Genomic DNA, 9,567 nt, shown 5'->3' on the forward strand with positions numbered 1-9,567 from the left:
AATTCCTTGTTTCCTGTTGTTGAGCTTTTTATTTTTTGGTCCAAGGTTTTTACTTGTTGAGCCAGGCCCACCTTCTCATTCCAGAGAAAATACTGAACCATCAAGGCCCAAATCAAAGTAGCCTTGTGATGGACCATTGGCCCCACTGGAAACTACGATACCCCTTGAGTATTTCAAATAATTATATATTATTAAATTATTTTAAATACAAAAACATATTATAAAATTATTTTTAAATTTAATAAATTAAAGAGAATAAATATTTAATGATGAACATTCTATTGTGTTAAATAGGATTAACAAAAAACAATTAAATGCTTCACATATGAGAATTCTCATTCTCATAGTATAATAATAATAATAAAAAATATCCTAAGAACATTTTCCTTCAAAATAACTTTAAAAATAAAATTACATTTAATAATAACGACTCGTATTTAATATATTGTGATAGATGAATTCTTATTTGTAAAGTTTTAGACTTTTATTTGTGATATTAAAAAAATTAAGTAATGCAAAATTAGAAAGTATTTAGTTTTTTAATAGTTGAATAAATTCAACCCCTAGTGTAGATTTTTCTTACAATTTACTTTATTAAAAATTATATATGTCATTCTTAGTCATTCTTATTTTAAAAATTATACGTGTAGATGAATTCCTTAGTGCCAAGTTTTAGACTTTTATTTATAATTTTAAAAAATAGAGTAATGCAAAATGAGAAAGCATTTATTTTTTAATAGTTCAACAAATTCAACCCATGATATAGCTTCTTCTTACAGTTAAAGTTTGATTTAAGAAAATTAGATGTGTAATTCTTATCCTTTCTTATCGTAAATTTTTAAAATTAACATTGAATAGTAACTATGCATATTTTTTGTAGTTTTAAATTTTTATTATATATTTTTTATCGTAAAATTATAAATTTAAACGTTTTACAGATATTTTTACTTTAATTTTAAATGTTTATAAACTTCACTTAATTAAGTTAAAAAAATAAGCTTCATAGTTAAAAAAAAATTAACAAGACACTTTTCTACATATAAGAGACACATAATTTTTTTCCACATAATAATTCAAATAAACGTTATTTTTAAAATGTCTTCAATAACTTGCAGATGATGCATTTTTTCACTATATTTTTATTTAAAAAGATATGATTAAACTAAGCTTTTTTGTTTGTTAATTGTTATGTTTAGGATCTGTTTGTTAAAAGTCTTGTGAGGAGTATTCTCGAAACAGCCACATGATAAATGCTACAGTCAGTTGATCAGAGTTTACGACACCAATAAGTTTGCAAAATCAATCAAGTTTTAGGATAAATGAACTTCACGAACTCTTTTTCCCTACCAAGTATATTTTGTTGAGGACAAGTTAGGATGTCAATTAATTGGCATTTAACGCTACTAAGTAAGTCACAAACCAAACAAAAATGTAGCTATATAATTGGTCGTAACAGCAAATTGATGCAGAACCAAACCATTCTAAAAATAAAGATATGTTGACATTAATTGCAAAAGTGAGAGACATTATCCCCATCACAATTGTAACTTGCATGAGGTAAAAGCGATGAACTCGACTACTGCAATGTCAAAGGCCACCAACTTATGAAAAGTCTTATGCAATTGTTTTCTTAAAATAAGAGAATGAGTTCAGAGATCTGAATATAACATTGTCATATCTTGAAAAGTCACAAACTTTCTTCTTTCGAGGTTTTAGCTTACGACGGTTTCACTATATTTTTATGCTTAGAAGTGAAAGCAAATACATGACGAGTCGTGTTCATATTTTTTTTTTTTTACTAGATTTTATTTTGTTGACATTTTATAGACTTTGTTCATTACCTTTAGAATTTTGTTGTTGCAGCTGTTTTTACCAATTTAGTTTGTATTCATTTTTGCTAATTCTGTAGTTATCTTTGATTTGATAAATACTGTATATTAAAATAAATAAAATATATTACAGAATTTACTTTTTATGCCATGCAAGTTTTTGTATTATCAACTTTAAAATATGTCTAAAAATTAAACTTTAAAGAAAATGGGAGAAAGAATAAATGTTTTACTTTTTTAATTGATAAATCTATATAATATTTTTAAAATCAGTATATTAATTTATTATTTTACATTAAAAATCTCCAAATTTAAATTTTTTAATTAAAAATGCAAAAATAGTGTAAGCCAAAATGCATGTGGCACATGAGAGTTTTCCTACAGTACACGCATTTAAAAGGGTTGGATAAAAAGAGAGGTAGAGAGTATGGTGAGTTCTTAATAATAGATTATCTCTGAACTACACAATATAGTACAAGATAATTACTAATTAGTGGATGTCTCATGTAAAGCAAGACCTTTAGTCTTCCATCTACTTTTACAAAGTGCCTTGTAATCCATGATTATCTTTCCTTCAACCCACAAATACGTATTTAAAAAGAAACGAATAAATAAAGCTTTACGGCTAAAGATCTTCTATTTTACTGCAAAACATATTACTTTGGCTCTCACCAAAAACCAGGGGCATGGATCCTTTACAGTGAAAGATTTTACTACATTTGGTGCAGTATAAAATATGGCTATTAATTCTATTTAAATGCTTATGTTTGTTAATTTTCTATAAAGTAATTTAAAATTTTAAATTGACTGTGATATTATTCAGTAATCAATTCACCGGAGAAAATCTGAACAAATAAAAAAAATACATTACTTTGAGTCAACTGACTAGTATAAAGTTATTTTATGCTTTTATTCTATAAGGAAAATTATAAGTATGCAATAAGTATTTACGGGTATTATGAAGCATTTATTTCATCAGTTTTTTTTTAAGGTTTTAATGTTAGAATTATCTAATAATTTGTTTCATTAAAATTAATTATTACTTTATTTTTTTTTATAAAAATAAGCTAATTCATTATTCATATAAGGTGTATAAATAAGCTTAATAGTTAATTCAAATGATCAGTTTGTTTAAACTTAGATATTTATAATTGATTAGTGTTGATGGATTAAAATGTAACTTTTAATTCAAAAGGTTCATGATGAAAGTAAATTATAGTTAGTATTTTATATATTTAACTATGTCCTATAAGTAATTATTGACAATTACATACTCACATAAGTTATGATTTAGAAGATGGAACTTTATTAATTGTCACGTATTTTAGAGGTTGAGTGCAATAACTTTTATAACAAAGACTGTTTTTAAGTATGTTTAATACTTTATTATAATGATTATTGATATTTTTAATTAATTTTAGTATTCTAATTTTATATAATTTTATTTGAAGAACTTTTTACTTACCTTTAATATTAGAGTCTAAATTATATGATTTAGAACATATCTGTTTTGTTAATTATTAATTATAAATTATTAAAATTTATATGTGAATATAAGTAGATAATTTTGAATAAAAAAATTAATTAGGAGTTTATTTATATTATGTGGCTATTAGAAACACATTGATTTAAAAGATCTATTTGCCTAAAGGAATGGATTTTTGAACCTAACGTATACTCATAAAGTAGCACACTTTGAAATTTATGAATGAAATTATTGAAAGTATATTGTTTTAGAATATCTGTCTATCCAAAGAGAATATGTTTTTAAATCTATTTATGCTTATTAAATAACTAATTTGAGATTCTAATCTTGATAATCTTGGTTCACACATTATGATTAAAGAAGAATGTGTAATTATGTTGACATCATTAATTTTTTTTATAAGTTTTAGTTTTCCTTGTTACAACTTTATTGATATTTAGTTATAATTTAATATTAAAATATTCTAATATATAATTATTACTTAAGTGTAAAATATATTGAGAATACAGTTGATGATTGAAGAATGATCAATGGGAATGTTTTTTTATGCATTTGCCTATTGACTAAGTCATGATTTTAGAAAAGAGAGAATTGATTTCTATATATGATTTTTTATGAATTGCTACAAGTTACTAACCCCAAACAGGACTATTTGTATTAGTTCATGAAGATTTTTGTAACTTGAGAAATGTTTTTTATCCTTACATGCAATTGCCTACCCAAAATAAGTGGTTGTATGCTTGGGCTGAGAGTTGAAAATGCATAAAGTTATCAACAAATACATTGAGTTAAGAAATTTGTTTGCCTAAGGAGGATAATTTTTTGAATTTAGTGTGTACTCATGGATTAATCCCCTTAAAGTATTGACTTGGGTAAATGACATTGATTTATGCATTTTGTCCAAGGGGATGTACTATTTTACTGGCCTCACTTTAATAGTTTGCTTTCATCTTGAGTTATATCTTGTCTTATAATATATTTTAATGTATATGTTCTTTATCTTGACAATACTTTTTATTTTTTTCTGAACAATGGTTTTGCACTCATTGAAACCTAATTGGATCAAACAATGGCAAATGAAAGTAAGATATAGAATTCTCTTTCAGAATTGTTTATCTTGATTTAGTTTTGCATGAGGATTAGTCTATAACCAATTAGTAATGTGTACTTGAATTAAAGGAACTTTTGGCTCAATGGGATAAGTTTGATAGGTTAAGTCTGGTTGCTATTGTAACACCCTTTTTTTTATTTATTATTTGATAAATTGTTTAATATTGGGTAATGTCAAAATGTGTTTTAATTTGATTTGATGAGTGTTTGATAGAGGCTTGGTGCAGGGGATCTCGCTCAAGCGAGACTGAGAATCTAGAACCACATGATTTTAGAGTAATCTCACTCAGGCAAAAATGGCTCTTGCCAGGCGAGATAGGATAGACTTGGCCTTACTGTCACTCAAGCAAGAAGGTATCTCGCCCAGGTGAGACGAGTCACTCAGGTGATGACTAACAAGAAAAATGACCAACTCTTTGGACCCCTTATCGCTCAAGTGAGAGTGATTCTCGCTCAGACAAGAATATCAGAAAACTAAGAAAAATCCTTCTATTTGATTTTCTCGCCTAAAGGGCTTGCCCAAGCGAGAGAACGCGAGCTGAAGGATATTTAAGGGATTTCCAGCATGAAAAGTTTCATTTTTATTTCAAGTTACGGTTTCTCTGAACTTTCACTTCCTTTCTCACAGAAACCTTCTCCGAACCTTGATCATTTCTCGAATCTTAACTCGAATATCTAATCCGATCGATTCAAGTAAGTTCCTTAGAGCTCTGCTCTTTGAATTTATTTCTATTTTCTATTTCCTTAGAACTCGAATATGATTGTTTTAATTCTTTTCTTTAGCATGAGTAATTAAGTTCATAGCTAGGACTATGGAAACTATCGTTCATGAATTTATGGAATTTTGATATTTGAAGCTAAGTTTAATTTCCATTTTTGTGATTAAATTTTATCTTATTGCGCTGCTTTCTTAATTCTAAATAAATTATATCGTCAGGCGACCATACCTCGATTAATCAATAGATTTATAGGGTAAAACGAGACAAAGGATTAGGTGGACCAAACCAATCTTTCTCTTCTAATCATTATTAAATAAACAAGTTCATAGGCTCCTTAAGCATTCTTAAATTGATGTCTTGCATGACTATTAGGGATGTTAATTTAGAGAAAAGAATATTAATATTGCATGACCATGGTTCAGAACTCCATACAGTTTTGAATTGAAACTAGCACTCATAACCATGGTCCAGAACTCCATACAATTTGGAGGCATGCCTAATGAAGATCCCAATCTCCATTTGACAAAGTTCTTCCCATTGACAGATACCATCAAATACAATGGAGTCTCCAATGATGCTATTCGACTTCGTCTTTTCCCCGTTCTTGGTATCTGAAAAGGTGAATGTTTGGTTCACCTCACTCCCAGCCAACTCCATCACAACTTGGGAAGGCCTCACTCAACAATTCTTAGGAAAATACTTTCCTCCATCAAGGTCCTCAAAACTCATGACGAAGATATGTGGCTTCCAACAATATGAAGCATAATCCTTATTTGAGGCATGGGAGCGATTTGAAGAGTTTTTAAAGAGATGTCCTCATCATGATTTTTCAATGTAGAGACAAGTGCAAATCTTTTATAGTGGCCTATCAATCACCACCAGGGCTACGATTGATGCCGCAGCAGGAGGGTCCCTTATAAGAAAAGATCCAGATGATGCATACAAGCTAATAGATAAGATGGCATCTTCTAGCTTTTAGTGGCACACCGCTGACTCTTACGACATCAAGAGAAAAGAGATCGCCCCAGTTCACCAAGTAGAAAGTAGCAGTTCATTAATGAACCAAATGGCAGCCCTTGCAAAGAAACTAGAATTTTTAATGAAGGCTCAAGACTAACCTGTAATAGCTCATGCAAGCCCAGAATTTAAACAAGAAGAGGCAAACTTTATAAGCAATCACAGTTCGGGGTGGAAGAGTAATTCTCCTAATTCTTGGGGAAAAATGACTTTGGAAGTAAAAATTCAAGTGTTTATCGCCCTCCTCATATGCAAAGTCAGGGAGCAAGACCGGAAGGAAAAGAAGCTCCTAGATCTCAATTCAACTTTCAAGAACAGATAATGCAATATGTGCGTTACTCTGATAAAAGAATGATAGAGCTTGAATCCAAATTGGACCAACATATTGAGAGAACCGATAAGAAGTTTGCAAAGGTCAAATCTGAAATACAAGCCAACTCTTCTAAGATGAGTGCACAATTGGAGCAAATTACGAACCTTCTGAGTCAAAGAGTGATGGGAACATTGCCATCTCAGCCTGAACCTAATCCAAGGGAGCAATGCAATGTCATCACCCTTAGAAGTGAAAAGAAATTACAAGAATCGCAGAACATAGGCACATGCACGCCCATGCTTGTTGAAAAGCATGCCCATGTTGATTCTACATGCACACCCATGCTTATTGATGAGCATGCCCATGCTACAATAGAAGCACGACCGTGCTTATACAAGCACGACCGTGCTTATACAAGCACGCCTATAACAGTGATAAAAGCACGGTCATGCATCACTATGAGCAAGACCGTGCTTCAAGCGAGGAGCCTGAATAAGAAAAGAAGGAAGAACCTATTGTTCAACCAAGGCCCTATGAGCCTAAGATACCTTTCTCACAGTGGCTGCAAGGTAACCTTCCTTATGATGAAGAGTTCCACAAGTTCTTAGACTTATTGGGCAAAGTGCACATCAATATGCTTTTCATTGATGTTATCTCCAAAATGCCCAAATATGCTAAATTTTTAAAGGAGATTTTGACCAATAAAAGAAAGTTGAGAGCACATGAAACTGTGAAGCTCACCCAAGAGTGCTCACTATAGTCCTTAAAAAGCTTTCACCTAAGCTTAAGGACCTAGAGAGTTTTACTATTCCTTGCACAATTGAAAAAATTTACATTGATAAGGCTTTATGTGATTTAGGAGTAAGTATTAATCTTATGCCTTATTCTATTTTCAGGAAGCTTGGAATGCATAAACCTAAGCCGACCTCCATGTCACTTCAGCTGGCAGATAGGTTGATCACATACCCCAAAGGCATAATGGAGAATGTACTTCTAAAAGTTGGGGAGTTTAAATTTCCTGCTGACTTTATGGTACTTGACATGGAGGAAGATGATGATGTCCCCATCATACTAGGGAGATTGTTCTTGGCCACTGCTAGGGCCATCATAGACGTACAAGAAGGGAAGCTCACACTGAGGCTAGATGATGAGGAAGTTGTATTTCAAGTTTTCAATTCTTTCAAGTACTCTTCTAGCCAACAGTCTTGTCACTTTGTAAGCACTGTAGATGTTGTTTCTCCTCCTCCAATTTATGTGAAGCATGGAACCACGAGAAAAAAAACCAAGGAGGAAGCAATATAAGAAGAAGAAAAGACAAAAGGTTAAACCATCCATTAATAAGTCTTCTAATTCAAAGCTTAAATTTTCTTCTCTTTATTCTAATCTCCATCTTATGAATAATTTTTCTGATATAGGTGTTGGGGAGACAAAGCTGCTGGGGAGACAATTGCATATCAAGGGAGCCACCTCTGAGACTCATACCTTTTTTCCACCATGATTTAACAGGAACGTCAAGCTCGTGACGTTAAACAAGCGCTCCCAGTAGGCAACCTGTGTCTTTTATTTTATTTAAATTTTATTTCTTTTTGTTTATTTTAATTTTGCTATTGTTATTTTATTTTTAGAATAAAGAATAATCATATTGAAAGATTGTAAGAACGGAGTTGATTATTCTCGCACATACTTTTGAGCTCTGATATGAAAGCATGCCCGTGCTTATCCTATACATAGTCGTGCATTCAATCGAGTTGTGAGATAAGCTTTACATCATAAGCATGGGCGTGCTTAAGATTTTAGCATGACTGTGCTCCCTCACCCGAAGCCGTCACGCCAAGAATTATTAGGGAACCTCTTTCCTTTTTATTCAATTGCCCTCTTTGCATGCTTTTAATTTGATTGCTTTCAAACATTGAGGACAATGTTTTGCTTTAAGTATGGGAGAGTAGTTCCTGATTATATAATTGTTATTGCATGTTCTTGAGTAAAGTATCTTTTTTTTTTTTATGATAATTTAAAACTTTTTTCCTTATGGAACCCAATTTTTCTAGATAGAAGAGCATGTTAAGTGATTATTATTGGCATTATACTTTCATTTGGAAACTAATAATTAGCTAAGTTCCTTACTTTTATGCTCTACATTAAACTTTAATCCATAGATGTGAGTTTTGAGCCTTAAAGGGGATTCTTATCTTAATCTAATTAATTGTACCCTTTTTCTCACTGTTTTGTGTGATTATCTCCTTAAGATTTGTGCTATAGAACTTGACTTGTAACTGACTTAAGACTTCTCTTTTTAATTGCATGTTTTAATGTGATTGAGGCATAATAGGATTTTTTATTCTTGGCTTTCCACATGTTTGAGATACAACTAGTTGCCCACTTTGAGCTTTATTGATCTTCTTGGTCCCTTGCATTAAATTTATAAAATATTTTGATGACCTTGAGTTTATGAATGAAGCAATTGAGTTGTTGAATTGTTTGATAAATTTTCCTCTATATTTCTCATGTACAAACGGAAAGAAAGAAAAGTATGAAAAAGAAAATGAAAAATAGAAAAAAAAAAGGGTTATATATGATTGAAAGGAGAAAGGAGTAAAGATATTGTTTATATACAAAAATATAAAAATTACTCCAAGAGCTTCATTTGTAAACTTAGGGAATGTTTATAATTTTTATAATTTATTACTCTTTTGTATATCCCCTTCCTTTCATTTATCTCACCTCAATTATTATAACCCCTTGGCCACATTATAACCTGAAAAAGACCTCATAATTTTTTACTTGCATTTAATTTATTTAGTGGAGAGTCGGTTCATAGTCAAGCCTATGATAGTACACTTTTTTCCAGGAGAACTGAGTCATATCTTATTTTGTCCCTTAGTGAGAGAGGAAAGTAGAGTACCTCGATTTGATGTTTGAGTGAAAAGTATGGAAATATAAGATTCTAATTGAGAATCCTTTTGATTGCTTATGCTCAGTGATATTACTCTTGTTAATCTCTTTATCCCCTTCATCTCGGGTTCCTTGTGTGGTATTATGTTTCAAGTTATTATGTTATTCTCTTAACCAGCACTTTGCTCAAGGACAAGCAAA

General features: G+C 30.8%; 1 non-coding gene across 1 annotated transcript; it reads right to left on the bottom strand.

The window, feature by feature from the left end:
* Positions 1 to 5,865: 5,865 nt before the first annotated feature.
* Positions 5,866 to 5,972, bottom strand: LOC113853415. Its single transcript, XR_003502587.1, has one exon. It is a non-coding gene; the product is annotated as a small nucleolar RNA R71 (small nucleolar RNA).
* Positions 5,973 to 9,567: the final 3,595 nt, after the last annotated feature.

The sequence above is a fragment of the Abrus precatorius genome, unplaced genomic scaffold (genome assembly GCF_003935025.1).
Source record: "Abrus precatorius isolate BTA unplaced genomic scaffold, Abrus_2018 Scaffold10, whole genome shotgun sequence".
In the NCBI taxonomy this organism is placed as follows: Eukaryota; Viridiplantae; Streptophyta; class Magnoliopsida; order Fabales; family Fabaceae; genus Abrus; species Abrus precatorius.